This window comes from Cryptomeria japonica, chromosome 1 (assembly GCF_030272615.1).
Source record: "Cryptomeria japonica chromosome 1, Sugi_1.0, whole genome shotgun sequence".
Taxonomy (NCBI): Eukaryota; Viridiplantae; Streptophyta; class Pinopsida; order Cupressales; family Cupressaceae; genus Cryptomeria; species Cryptomeria japonica.
The window spans coordinates 310312595-310328502 of NC_081405.1; the positions used below are offsets into that span (position 1 = coordinate 310312595).

At 36.2% G+C, this 15908-nt stretch overlaps 1 long non-coding RNA gene across 1 annotated transcript; it reads right to left on the reverse strand.

The window, feature by feature from the left end:
- Positions 1-945: 945 nt before the first annotated feature.
- Positions 946-3441, reverse strand: LOC131049708 (uncharacterized). The gene is made up of 3 exons (XR_009106803.2): positions 2396-3441; positions 1684-2213; positions 946-1385 (listed from the first exon to the last, which is right to left on the reverse strand). It is a non-coding gene; the product is annotated as an uncharacterized LOC131049708 (long non-coding RNA).
- Positions 3442-15908: the final 12467 nt, after the last annotated feature.

The window sequence follows — 15908 nt, forward strand, 5'->3', positions numbered from 1 at the left end:
AAAAACTCCCCCTTATATACACTTTCATATTCTAATTAAGGGATTAAACAATAATATTTTCATATCAACTAAATAGAGCTCTTAATATTTAAAAATCTTTAATAATCGAGCTTATTTTAAATAAATATGGCTCCCCTTAATCGAGCCCCCTATCTTATCTCCTAAAGCAAATTGGCTTGTTTTAATCTGTTAACAAATGGCCCTTATTTCATCTTTTTCGGTCAGCAAGGTAAGCCCGAGGTCCCCCTTTTCACGGCTCACCACAAACATTTAACAAAACCGAAAACTGCCTTTAACAAATCGGAGATATTGTGTTTAAATATAATCTGCCCCACATTTAGAACAGCGAGAATGACGTAGTGCAATGGTGAGGAGCTAATTTCTATCGTGAGTGGTTGGGGATTCAAATCCCTCAACAAATTTTTGAACGAAGAAGAGGAGAGATGGATTTGGGCCACGTGGCCATATTTTATTCACCCAACTCTTGACACTTGTCAGATTCTGAGACTGAAATATTTAGGTCTTCTTAGATCCTCCCGGATCATATATTCATGTTTCACATTGAAATATCACATACAAAAATGTCATAAGTATACAATTAATAAAAAATAATCAAGAGAATGACTTCAATACCATAATCTAGGTAATCAACAAGTCTACATTAAGTAAATTGAAAGGTTATGTACTGTTACAAAAATAGGTCTGTATGAAACCAAATTCCTATGTTAGTATTTCAGAGGTGTAGGGTTATCTCAAATACAAATATAGATCATTACTCTTCTATTCTTTGTGGAAATAATTTGAAAGCTGACGAGAATGGACGAAATTATAATTGAATAACGAACTCCCCAAAAAAATATTTAATTGACCGAATTTTTTTATTTTTCTGGAGGTTTTAAAAATAATGCCAGGGTCAATTATAATAACATAAAATAATTTCACATCTCTGCAAATTAATTTAAGATTAAATAAGAAATTTAGACGTGTATAATCAACCCTACCACATAGATAATTGTGTTTTGCTAACAAGGGCTGCATCACAGAAATTGATAGCTATACAAATTCTTTGTGTGAATACTTTGCAAGCCCACAATAACGGATGAAATTAAAATTATTGACAAAGTTACAACGGAACAAGGAAAACCTATGGAATCGCAAAAATAACTGCCGCGAAACATCATCCATGCTTAAAAACACAACGTGCCCTGGCAAAGCAACATCCACTGCTTAAAAGCATAATTTGCCCTGGGATAAAAACATCGATGCTTAAAAACACAGTGTGCCCGGAAAAAACAACATCCATTCTTAAAAACACATCGTGCCCTGGCAAAACAACATCCATTCTTAGAAAAACGCGTGTTTTTCTGTCTCCTTTTTAGAAGCACCTAAGCTCCAATACAGAAACCAAAAATTATAAAACCCTCCACGTAAACAAGAATCCCACCTAGAAATTTCAAGGCTGATAACCAGTACTTCAAACATGACCATTCATATCATACACAACAGATTTTTGATGCATAAATAAATTCCGCAAGCTATCATCCATACAAAAAAGAATTTTATACCCATGAATGGCATGCAACATAAATTTCATAGAGATGAAACCCTAGCATCATGTTTTAAACCTTTTCTAGCATTCTGACAGAATGGAAAGCTAACAGGTAAGGTTTGGATGATATATACCTCAAAGGGTTTCTGTTGTCGCCCTCCACACACCCTCCTCTCCGTCCAAATGAAGCCACCCGCATCACCTTCTCTCTACAAATTCAAAAATCCAGACAACATTGCAAGCAAAATAAACTGTCGCTCAAGACAGAAGCCAAATTATGTATGTCTCCCTAAAAATACAACGGTCGATCCTTTGTTACCTTGCATGATGCCCTCTACTGCACTCTACCTACCCGCTCTACCTCCTACCATCTGCCAGATTACTCTTCTTCACAGTCAGAATGAAATGCTAAACTGATACTGACCTTTATATTTAATTTGGATCTCAAAAACACAAATAGACTTTTCAAACATCCCAACAGTCAGGGTTTCTCATTGACACTTTCTGGCGTAGTTTAATTGGCCATCCGGTCAGCAACTTTTGGGAGCAGTCTACTTCTCCGTTTCCGACAGCCTGCTAACGTTTCTGAGTACCTCGTGTGTCTATCATGCCATAGAATGTTTTGGGAATGCATCATGCCACCGCATGGCTTTTTTTACATCATCTGTATGGAGGATAACCAGTACAATCACAAATAGTCGTTACAAAATTCAAATTTTCATTTTTTAAAATTACATACTTTAGGATATTTAATTTAAGCAGATATGATCTTGACTGCCTTATTTTTCCACGTAATAGACTTAGACAATAAAGAAGGCGATGTACATTTATTTCAGTGAATGTTACCTGTCCACTCCACTCAGTTTGCCGTGTACGTGTTCCACCAAAAAGATTATCTCTTTGAATGAATGTGGAAAATGGAAACTTTACTAGGCTATTTCACCTTTTGTACCAACCAAGGAAATCCAGAACCTTCTCTTCTTTTCTAACAGTTTTCTACAACTTGGCACACATGAATTGACCTTCATTGGAAACTTTACTAGGCTATTTCACCTATTGTACCAACCAAAGGAAATCCAGAACCTTCTCTTATTTTCTAACAATTTTATAGAACTTTGGCACACATTAATTGACCTTCATGATCACTCTGTAACCAAGTCAGATTCACCATGTGCGTTCAAATGAATATCTCTCTTAAAAATCTATCGAATATTTGAGTCTGGTTTTGGCCATTCTCTAGGTTGCCTTATCTATATGCCCAAGCGTTTATGCCACATGTATAGCTCAAGTGTTTGATTAAAGTAGTTCTCTTTTCAGATTTTTATTTTTGTTCATCTTCTTTCACAAAAGCTCCATAGGACATTTTGGCAAACAGTTACCACACGAGCTACCATGTAGTGTACTTGGCGCCAAAATTTGGCATATTCGGAGCCAAATTTTGGCAGCCATTAAAAAGTTACAAAATGGGAGCTTTAGTTTTTTTTCTTTTGGGTTTCAATCCAATCTATACAAAAAGAATTAACAAATGAATTCATTCTTTGCTTTAACTCTAGCGTGTACAAGAAAATTAAGGTTGTGAGCATGCAGTCACCTGGGAATGGTGAATACCAAACCAGATGCTGGCTGTCCATTAAAACAATACTAGGCGAAGATTTAGAAGGGCAAGTTATCACTTACGACAAAGGCTCTAATATTGTTGTCCTTCGTATCCTTTTCAGATTTCTTTTGGTGCATTTTAGATTTTTATTTCATCTAAATTTAGACTTTCAGGGTTTTCTTTTGTAATACTTAACATTAGATGCCAATGTATTTTTCCTCAATAGTTCCCACATAAATTACCCTGTAGCGTACTTGGAACAGAAATTTGACATATTCAAAGTAAAATTTTGGCAGCCATTACAAAGATGAAAAAAGAAAAATTATTTTCAGTTTCAAACCCAATCTGTAGAAAAAGAATTAACAAACAAATTCATTCTTGGTTTAACCCTAGCGTGTACAAGAAAATTAGGTTTGTGAGCATGGAGCTGCCTGGGAATGGTGATTTCATGGTTGGATGGCAGTTGTCCATCAAATCAACGCTGGGTGAAGATTTAGAAGGACAAGTTATCACTTACGACAATGGTTCCAATATTGTTTTTCTTCATATCCTTTTCAAATTTCTTTTTGTGCATTCTAGATTTTTATTTCATCTGAATTTGGACTTTAGGGTTTTCTTTTGAAATATCTAACATTAGATGCCATTGTATTTTGCAAGATAATTATTGGTTTACCTTTATAAGATTTGATTAGTTCTTATTTGTATGATTAGTTATTTTCTATTTATATAATGATTAACAAAAATCACCATTCGTTAATCAAGGAATAAGAGACTTTTTGTTATGTTGAGAAATAAAGGGTTTTAAGTATGAAATTTAGAGAATTTATGAATCTATGTTGTTTAGTGTATTGTGATTTCCTAAAGTCATTTCATATTTTCGTTGCTACTCGGAATGGCTAAGTTGCCAACTATCTAGGTGCTTGTATGCTTTTACATTCTACATAGAAGGATTGTACAATATAAAACTATATTGGTGACTACAAATTTAAAAGAGCAAGTATTTGAGTTTGCAAGTTTAGAGAGTATAGAAAATTGTGCTTGTGGATGTTTGCAAATATGTGAGATATGATTTACTAGTATGATCCATTATGTTTGCAAATATGTGAGATATGGTTTAATAGTATGATTCATTGTAGCTACTTATTGCTTAGTTTTTTTAAGGTGCAAGAGGTTTCATGTAGTTTTCTTAACCAGTACATTGGAAGATTTGAAATCTTCTATTAAAATGGTGGAGCATCTTTTGTTAAGAGATATGTTCCTAGATAAAATATTTATGCAAGTCAAGCTAATATAAAAAGAAACAAGTTCTAGTACTAATTAGTGAGATTTGTAATTGAGGAAACTTCAATGAAACCACTAGATCAAAACAAGATTCATATAGATATCAAACAATCTTTTGGGCAAATTAAAATACCCTAGTGATCAAGAATTGCTGAAAAATTTTAATATGATCGTGTAGAGTGTAGATAAAAATAAACAACTACACAATTTAAAATCTCCAACAGAAGAATATTATTAAATAAGCATCAAAATAATCTAGACTTCAACTAACACAAAATCCATTAAGCATGCTTCTGCATCATCACCAGACAATAGAGACCATCAGTCAAAATTGTCACAAAACTGAGAAGCTTAATAAATGGTTCAAAACATGATTACCAGGGATGTATAAATTTCCTTAAATAAGTATAGGTTCTAATCATGTAACAATTATTACAACACAACCTTGTCAATTGTCTAAATGCATTGCATATAATCCATAACGTTTATATGCAACAACATAGTCTATAGAGGTTTTGTTGAAAAGATGAGCAATTTCTCATATAACGTCAGTATCAATCACCAAGGCCAACACTGATAAAAATGACAGGAAACATAAGATAAGGAGAAATGTTAGATTTTTAGAACAAGCACCAAAAATGTAATGCTGAGAATGAGATTTCTCTTCAGGTTTGTTCTTCCAACATCTCTTTGTAATGGATCAAATGCAATAATTGATAATAAAGACAAAAAGTTATAACAATGAAAAATATTAAAAATTAGAAACAAAAAAATTGAAGTAAGATAATACTGAGACACATGAAAATGTCAAGACAAAGGCTTGATGAAACTAAAACAATGGAAAAGGAACACTCTCCTAAGAAAATATAAATGGTATCATAGACCAAAAGGACTTTCTATTTTGAACTTGATGGAGTTTAGCTGTCAAAGTCTCTGCTTAACATTTGAAAACACTAGCTCTCTTCCTAGGCTTAAAGAAGCTTGTTGAAATTGAAATAATGTAAAAGGAACACTCTCCTATGAAAATATGAATGACATCTCAAACCAAGAGGACTTTTTGTTATGCACTTGATGGAGTTTATCTGATAGAATCCCTGTAACACTTGAAAACACTTGCTCTATTCCTAGGTATATATTCATTTTTTTTAACTTGATTCCTTTTCATTATGGAATATTAGATTCTTTTAATTTTTAACTTTCTACAATACTTAAGATTTTTTAGTTGTTCATTACTCTTTGCAACTATCTAAGCCTATTTAAGATGATTCGTAACCCACTAAATATTTATGTCAACTCCTTATCACATGCATTATTCTTCATAACTTCCTCACTATGTTTTCGATAAAGATAAACAGGTTTTACAGGGACTTGAAACCCAAAGTTTTACAGACCAAGGCTAGCAGCCAACCAGACCAAATAACTAAGCAAAACAAGGGATGAGCCCACACAGACCGACAACAAAAAATAAAAAAGCTGAACCTAAAAATAGGACCACACACTCAACTAAGAAAGTGCATCAATTCAATGTTTTTTTCTGAATAATACCCCTATTAATCTTCTCCAAGTCATCCAAGATGAATCTGGAGGTTCCCTAGTCATGGCTTTGGCTCCTGGTTCTAGTACACGGACCCGAACTAATATTCCCTGCAGCAACACTCTGTCCAACCTCCGAAGTAATATTTTTCTCCTTTTCACCCAATGGAGGGTCACTGGCGATGGTCCTGGTTCTATAATTAGTCATCATGGAATTAATCTTTTCCAACCCATCACCATTGTTGTTCATCGCCTGCCTACTAATTTCCACTAGATTGTTCAGGTTTTCCTTGATCTCACTCACATCCTCTTCTAGCTTCTTAATTATATGCTTTTGGTTAACCTTCATGGTTTCCACATCCTACGAATTTTTTTGGATCATACTCATGATCATCTTAGACTTGTTGGGCCTAGGGGATTCCGTGAAGGTGTCAACAATTCCTTTAATCCCATCCTTTAGGGATCCAATCTCCTTCTCGACCCACTTCCAACATTGCTCCTGACTTCTGGTAGCCTTCAATAGAAAATTCCCCATCACACTCTCCGCCTTTATCTCGCCTTTATTTTCCTTAATCGCACTCCCTTGTTTCTCATCAACCACCTTGATAGGGATGTCTAACTTAATCTCATGGTTCAAGGCTTTGGACCCACTACATTTGGTCAATTTCGATTTCTTTTAGGTGGGAGGCTCTAGGTCCTACATTTTAATGCTACTGGATTTAAACTTACTAGCCGCCCACCTTGGGGGATTGGTTTTCCTGCTGCTGTGAGTTCCCGGGGTCACCATGATCTCCCCTTTAATTTTTGGTTTATAATCAGGGTCCTCCATATCCTTGATATCCTGCCAGTCCATGGTCATACCACTATCATCCTCATCCATTTCTGTATCAAAAACCAACTGCACATCAAGGTTAGAAGAGGAAATGTGGGTTTTATCCTTGGGGGAGGGTTTCACTTCATGGGCCTCGGCATATTCTGTAATCAACAAGATAAGCCCTTCATGAATCATAGGGTTATCCTGATTTTCATAGTGTTTAACTAAACTATTATCCAACGACGAAACTAAATAAAAGGGAATGGAAATCAATCTACCATGCCTAAAATGGTTTAAGATAGTAAAATAATGAGAAAAAATAGTAGCATATCTACCATCCAGGGTGATGTACCTCATGATAAATTTTGTCGTATCAGCCCAAAGGGAAATCGATTCTTTCCTGTTATAGCTGATAACCGCCATCTTCGTAACCCTCAGTCTTTCCTTCTCGTTATCATAGAAGGCAGCAATAGCCTCCTCACCCGACTTCCTGTCTCTATAGAATTTTTTGCCTTTCATATTCAGCCCTGTAACAGTGGCGACCAAAATTTCATCAACTTGAAACTCCGCACCAAAGGCAATCAACACACCCTTATTCCACCCTTTGACAAAGCTTTTGTAACAATAGCTGAATGGCCATGCAGTCTTTCCAAAAAAGGAACCATCCCGCCATCTGATATTCCCTCCCACACCTCCTTGTTCTTCTGCCATTTATCATAGGTTGTGGGTTCAAACCTACTATTCTCACCTCCCATTTTGAAGCTCGAGAAAACCAAAGATTCCAGAAAACCCAAGAGGAAAGCAAACCATAAAAAAGGAAAACTAAACATTCTTACACTTCTCAAAGTGGTAATAATTCTAAATACCACCCCAACGGCTCCCATCCCATCATAATCTTTCAGCATAAATTTTATTGGAAAGGTCGTAGATCTTGGCATCATTTCTTGCTAGGTCGCATAGGGTTTTCGAGAAATTTTTGTCTCCACACTGCCATTTAACCGCCACGTTACCCACTGCCAAGCTGGCCAAATGATCCGCCAATTTATTTCCTTCCCGAAAAACATACAAAATCTTAAAATCCTCGAGGACGACTATCATTTCAAGACAATCTTTGATTAAGTTTGAGATAGTCCAGCTAGGCACCGTACATCCCTTAATGCATTTGATGATATTAAGCGAATCACTCTCCAGCCTAACCCACTTGAACCCCTCCTTGCTCGACATGAGTAGCCCAATATAGGCAGCACTGGCCTCCCCAAAATGGTTAGTCTGGGTGCCCAAAGAGAGCACCACCGCAAAGACCAGCAAACCCAAATGGCTCCTCGCCACTCCTCCATAGCCAGTTGGCCCAAGATTTCCTTTGGTCACCCCATCGATATTAATTTTGATCCACCCTGAGAGGGACGGATTCCAAGAAACATTCTCTTTGGTATGTTTGATCTTATAAACAGGGATATATATATTCCAACTTATCTGCCACCGCTTGATAGTATCCCATTCCTCTTGGCTAGACTTAAGAGGAGGATCATCTTTTCTGCCAAGACAGTAATTAAGAAATTTTTCCATAATAGCATTCCTTATTTTGACAACCACCACAAGAGCATTGGACTCCAAATCTCTAAAGACCCTATTTTTTTTTTCCTTCCACAAACCCCAAACAATATGAGGTAGGGATAAGTTCCATAGAATACCAATCCCATGATTGTCATCAAGGCACTTCCATTGGAACCAGAAGTTCTAGATAGAATCAGGGGAGACCCAATTGCAAATCCATAGGTTGAAAAAGAAGGCCCAGGTGTCCCTAGCAAAGGAGCAATGTAAGAGCAAATGATCAACATTTTCGGCTTCCTCTTTACATAAAAAACATCTATTAGTGATGGGGATCCCACGTTTAGAGAGATTATCAATGGTAGTAATCTCGTTTTGCATGAATAATAAGAAGAAGATATTGACTTTAGGAATTAAGAGATTATTCCAAATTCCACCCCAAAAGGGGGGAGGAGGAAAAGACTTGGGGATGATTCTAAAAGCATCTGCCACTAGAAACTGCCCTGAAGAAGAGCCATTCCAAATTACCACATCTTCCACCCGAGAAGAAGGAATGATGATCAGGTTCAGCCAAGAATACAATGGAGACAGAGAAGCATCCAAAGTTCTGATGTCTACCCAGACACCATTATTGATATAATCTACAGCCCATGACCCAATTAGATTAATGCATTTCTCTTTGAATTGTGAAGCCCAAACTGAAATAGCCAAAGGTCCCTCTCCTATCCACCAATCATCCCAAAACCTTATATTTTTATCATTTCTCATAACCCATCGGCTTCCCTGAGAAATAATGGAAGAGGATCTGAAGAGGTTATCCCACAAATCAGAAGCAGAAGTCGGGAGGGAATAATTGTCCAGCATTCTTTGGAAGCCATAAATCTAGTATTTGTCCTTAAAAATATCAATCCACTCATTATTCTCTTTTAGACATCTCCATAGCTGCTTCACCATTAAATCTCTTTCAAAGTCTCTTAGATGTCTAATATCTAGGCCTCCACGATTTCTAGGCAAACAAACCTGATTCCGGGCTACCAAATGAAATCTATTCTTGGATTCAGAATCCAACCAAAGGAAGCACTTCTGAATACTATCTATTCTATCAACAAATTTGACTGGGATTTTAAATAGACTCATAGCATAAACAAGGAGATTCTGAAGTGAAGCCTTAATTAATTGAAGTTTACCCACTTGGCTTAGCAAAGCCCCTTTCCAACCAGCCAGCTTCCTTTGAAATCTATCAACCAAACTAGACCAAAAAGAATCTGGGGCAGGTCCCACACACAAGGGAAGACCCAAATATGAATCAGGTAGGATACCCATCTTACAGCCTAGGATATTGGCAATCTTCATTTTTCTATGCTCAAGAGCATTCATGAAGAAAATGGAGCTTTTAGAGAGACTGAATTTTTGCCCCAATCCTTTCTCATAAGTATCCAGAATAACCTTAATATTATTGGCTTCTTTAATCAAGCTTTCTCCCATCAACAAATTGCTGGTGGGAGCAAATAGTTGCTTGAGATGACAACTGCAAACCCCTCAGATTACTCTTCCTTACATTTCTCTAGATAATTTTGTTGAAAGCTTCACTTATTAGAATAAAGAGGAATGAGGATAGAGGGTCCCCCTATCTAATGCCCCTCAAGGCTGAGAAGAAACTGGACGTCAAACAATCGATCAAAACTGAAAACTTGGGAGTGGTAACACACTGATTGACAAGCTGGATAAAATGGTTACCAAAACCAAAAGCTTGGAGAACTTTAAACAAAAAATTCCAATTGACTCGATCATACGCTTTGAGGAGATCCAACTTCAACAAGAAGCCCAACTTCTTATTAACAAATAAGGAATGGATATTCTCATGGACAACAATAATAGAATCCAAAATCTGTCTACAAGGAACAAAACCATTCTGATGCTTCAAAATCAAAGAGGGAAGCAAGATTTTAAGCCTACACACAATTATCTTGGTAAAGATTTTATAGATCAAGTTACATAAACTAATGGGTCTAAAGTCCTGAAAGGAACAGGCGTCCATTTTCTTAGGAATCGGGACAAAAAAAGTAGCATTTAGTTCCTCACTATGTTTGTTTGAGTTTCATAAGAATTTTTTTATATCTTATTCATTTATGGTTTTTATCATAGCTTTCATTGTCTTCATGTCATTTGTGACTCTATTTTATTGTTCCTCTCTATCTCTCTCCCTTATCTTTATCTCCTTACCTCTTCTTGCATCCCTCTCTTCTCCCTCTATCTTTCCCACTATATATCTATATATCTCTTACTCTCTTTCATCCCTCTTTGCCTATTGGTCCCTTTCTATATCACTATACTGTGTTTTCTCTCTCTCAGGTTCTCTATCCCTATCTTCATCTTTGTCTCTCTCTCACACAAAAAGTTTCTCCCTCCCTATTCCTATCTCTCCTTCTCCAACGCTATCTTCATCTCTATATCTCTTACTTTCACACACCTTGTACATTATTCCAAATGCTTTTCTATTTTCTACTTTAAATTAACCACACTATTGACAAGATCTTGAATCATTGCATCTCTTGTTATATATATTGTAAAGTGGAAAATTGGATCCTAGTGGTTCCCCACCTAAGAGAGAGAAAGGAAACCACTAGGATGATTTTCACTTGGGAGATACTTTACATTCAAAAGAGGGGCGTGAATCCACTAGACCCAAATCCAAGAGAAATAAGGATGTGAATACCAAGTGGATTGCAAGGGTTGGAATGTAGTTTGCCCTCTTTTGTAAATAGATATGTTGACTTGTTGACTATGCAGAAAATGAAGAGAAAATGGATGGAATAAGGAGCTATCGATTTTGGATTGTGCTATAGCTTCAAATTTGAGATATTTAGACTAATACAGATCTGCCCTGCAAATTTTGAGAAAATTTGTTGAAACCAGGTTGAAGTTTCCCCTGGTCCTCCAAAAAATCCATGAGCCAAAATGGGTTTTTCCATCTCTGAAAATGAATCCTACACCTGCAATCATAGTCATGCACCTGCAACCTTGTAGATCTGCAATTTGTTGATGATGATTTCTTTTCTTCTTGAATGTGATCACAAGTGTCGTGTGAAATAGCTTGTAACATGAAAAAACCCTAACACACACAGATGTTTACAAATGGATGTTGTAATGTTGCTCCAATGGATGAATGAAGAAGACACATGAAGAAGAAGAAGATGTTTGAAGACTTGAAACCTTAAATTCTTGATGACGATAATGAAGGCCTCTTCCTGAATTTTCGCTTATCTTTCACCTATCCTTGCATAATTTCCACTTATGTAGATGAGAGGACTAAATTCACTTTTATACTTGCCTGGGAGAATTAATATAATAATAATTGTACCTCCTTCTCGGCTACAGACAAAACTAGCTCTTACTGCCATGACCTCTCCTTACACCTCGGGAAATGATTTCAAATCTGACCCTACTTACCATGCAATCTTTCATAAGTTAAGATATCATGAGTTGCACACAGTAGCTCCCCTTTGTTATTCCAGGTAATAATTTGTTCACTTTGTACTACCTCATTGGCAACCTAGTCAGCACACCTATTGGCCTCTCTATAAATATGGGATATGTGGTATATTTTAAACCCCCGAAGCAACTCCTTGGTGAACTCAATGATGTTTTTAATCGTTCATGAAGGTTGGTGTTTACCTAGGAGGCAATTAATAATTTTTTTTGAGTCACCTTCTAACCATAACTTGTTGACCCCCATATTATAGGATAATTTAATTGATTGAAGGGCTCCCATAGCTTCCGCCAGATGATTGGTCTGAATTCCCAAGGGATAGGCGACCACCCCAGTACAAAAGCCAGCCCCATTCCGGATAACACCACCACAAGAAGTAGGTCCCAGGTGTTGGAATAGAAGGAATCCAAGAACACTGAGAGGGAGTGGTGAATCAGTGTTATGTCGGTGATATAATATTTTACCTTATTATAACATACACATGTAAATCGGTAAATGAAGAAAGATATAACATGAAGTAAATAAACTAGCCACGTGAACGAACACCATAACACACTAAATTTTATACATGGAAAACCTCAAAGAGGAAAAATTGCAGTGGGATTTGTGACCTACAATATCAATTCACTGACCATATGAAAGATATTACATAGCATGGGGGCCTGCACATGCAAGAAGGCACACTTCCTAGAGCACACTGCTCAACACAAAAGAGTCTCACTAACTACAAGTTTCTGTTGAGATAAAACAATAATTGTGAACTCACAAAATGTATCTGCAATGCCAAATAGAGTTCTGATTATAGCTCTGTTCTATACCGGTTCATAAACCCTAAACCCTTTTATCAGTATATCCTTTAATAAATCTTTACAAATTGTTTACTGACCATTGCATGATATTACTTTCACATACAAATGACCTACATACATATCCTTCGCATCACTTTTCTTCTCCATATTTGTTATACACATTCTCTTATATCAAAATGACCTAATAAACTGACTTATATACCCTTTACAAACAATATGCCTTATGTTGGCTTACAACATGTTACAAAAGATATTCAATGCCGACTCTCTACAATAATTAAAAAAAGATTTTACAAATAAAACCTTTTCCCAGATCCCAGACTGATGTCGGCTTCACTGAAGTGTAGGATGCTAGTGCAGGTGTTGGTGTCGTTATCTTCCGGTGTATGCTTTCTATAGAATCTTGTTGCCATCAATGACAACATATGAATACAATGAGTGTCAATTGCCAACAATCTCCCCTTTTGGCATTGATGGAAATACTCATGTTAAAAATGGATTCCCCGTCGGTTCAACTGAAACTGAAACATGATCCCCCTAAGCTGATTGACCATGATTGCATTTATCTCCTCCTTTGATTCATATACTCTTTGTCTGATATCCTCCCCCTAGGATTATATACATACTTTCCTTTTCATTTCATTTTTCACATACATATACTCCCCCTTTGGCATCAATGCCAAAGACCAGTGAAAGAATTAAAAGAATTGTTAGGAATCTGTGCAAAAGAATGAATAATTACATATTACTTATTGGAGCTTGATAATTTTCAAGATTTCCAGCTAAGCTTTCTCTAGTAACTGTATATACGTATCCTAGCTAGTTTTGAATGTTTTGGGTATAGATACAAGTCCACTCAGTAAATGTGCAAGTGATTCTTTCTCAGTGAATCTTGTCGGTGTGGGCTTCCCAAGCATATCCACGCATTCTCTCTTATGTACACCAAGTGAATCCAATCTTGGACTCACCAAAACTTTGAGACTTATGGCTCTCCGAATGATCTAATCTCTTTCCTTTTCAAAAGAAAAAATCTAGTTCTCCAAAGTCAAAATTTGTCCATCAATAGAAGTGAAGTTAGTCCATCAAAAGAATTAGCAATATTATCAATCTTTTTTTGTAACTCCTTTATCCTCTTATCTACATTTTTTGTAAGAATCTCTATATTACAACAAACCCTATAAATGTTACTCCAGTGTTTCAAAGAATTTTCAATAAGTATAAGTTTCTCTTCAATCTTCCTCTTTTTTGTCTCAATAATCTGGTCAAAAGTGACTTTCTTCGCCAAAGTAAATCTTTCAAGTGCTTGTCGATTGGAAATCTGCTCTAATGATTGAAAGTTTTTAGAGATGCGCTCTATCAATGCCTTAAGCTTGCTGGAAGGGCTCACTTCATTTTCAATCATACATTCTGGAATCAGTCTGTGAAAAACTACTATTGACTGATCTATTATCCCCTTGTCTGTAGATCCCTCCTTCATTAATTTTTGAGCAGCCATCATCATTAGCTCCATGGGAATCATCTCTATGATTGATTTCTTCTCAACTTGAGAAGTGTCAATTGTCAAATTTTTTGATGAGGAATGAATTGTTGGTTTAGTACTAGATGTTTGTGCAACTTTACTCTTATCAGTCTCCTTTTCCATTTCTTTCTTTTCCTTATCCTCTCCCGGTATATACCTTTTCTCATCCTCTTTTGCACTAGTGGCTTCGCCACTTGGTGCAGTATCTATCATTGTCGGTTGATTATTATCCACAATATTATTAGTATCCTATACATTATCTATATTACCTTGCTCAGACTGTACATATGTTGTCCCTATCGATTTAGCCTATACACTCTCATTAATTTTAGGTTTATCTGCCAGTGGAGTCTGTACACACTTATTTGATTGAGAATTATCTACTGGTTCATTCAAAATTTGATTTGAGTTCCCCAGAATTTATTTTCCTTTGGATCTATCTAGAATAGTGGGAGTAGTTGCCTTAGCAAATTCTTCTTGGTAAGTAAGGAAATTAGGATTCTTTTGGAAAAATTTAGCCCATCCTTCTCTGGTCTCATTTATTATTTCATTGACTACCCATCATTAATCTTATTTGCCAGGGTTTTCTGCTAAAGATAGTTCTATTTGCAACTTCTATACATCTTTTCATTTCCTCATTATTTATAGAACCACAAATGCCTAAAAGTTCAACTTCTTTAATCTCTTTGTCCCTCTTGACTACATCTAATCTCCTTACATCCAACTTATTATACAAAGATAAAGGAATTTCCTTCAAAATATCTACCAAATACTTCTTATATATGTTTAAATATAACAAAATTGCTTCTTCCATTTCATTGTTCTCATTGTCATCTAAATGCTCATAAAAAATTGACACATTCTTCAAAATTCTATCTTTAGTTACCTCATCAGTTAATTTTGCACAAGTCATATTACCCAATTCAATTGCTTCACCTATCTCACTCTTTTTCTTCTTCTTATCGAGGTTTGTAGGGACAAATGGAGTCGGCTTCCTCTTCTGGGTAGGTTTCCTTGCCAGAGGTGTGGATGTTGTTGTAACCTTTCTTACTAGCTTCCTCCTTGGTTCCATCTTCTTCTCTTCTATCGAAGTCTTGTCAACTTTCTTCCTCTATACCCTTCTGAACGCAAGAGGTTGATTATCCTTTGTATCACAGTTAGAAGTGATAGAAGATATGAAGGTTTCTGGCCTCTTTACCTCTTGAGCACTTTTCACTTCAGTCATTGCCGATTGATCTACCAGTTTAGATCCACAACCTAGTTTTGTATCTATCCTGTGAATTACATTTTGAATGAAAGTAGACATTTTGTCTATTTTCTTTTCCCTCCTTTTCTTATTGAAACCAATTTTAACTTCAAATGCGTTATCCTCTGTAGTACCAAAGTGTCCAGTCTTATCATCCAAAGGAGCATCAAGCAAAAATTTTGCATACAGTTCTAGAATAATGTCATCAACTTCATAGCCCAGTTCAATGACCCATATTATTCTCGGTTCCACCACTTCCATGAGAATCTCATCGGTTTTCACCATGAATCAAATTTTAGTGGAGTATCTCTCCACAATGTGTTCGGAGATTCTCTCCCTCAGTCTCATGTTATTTTGGAAAGATTTAAATAAGCCCCACAACTTCTCATCCCTGTTGCTACCAAGACCGATGATTGCATCTCTAATCTACCTGCCTACCGGAATGTCATCAACCCATCGTTTCTTTCCCAATCCTGGTAGCTCATTCATATAATATAGTATCAAACAGATAATAAGGTTACC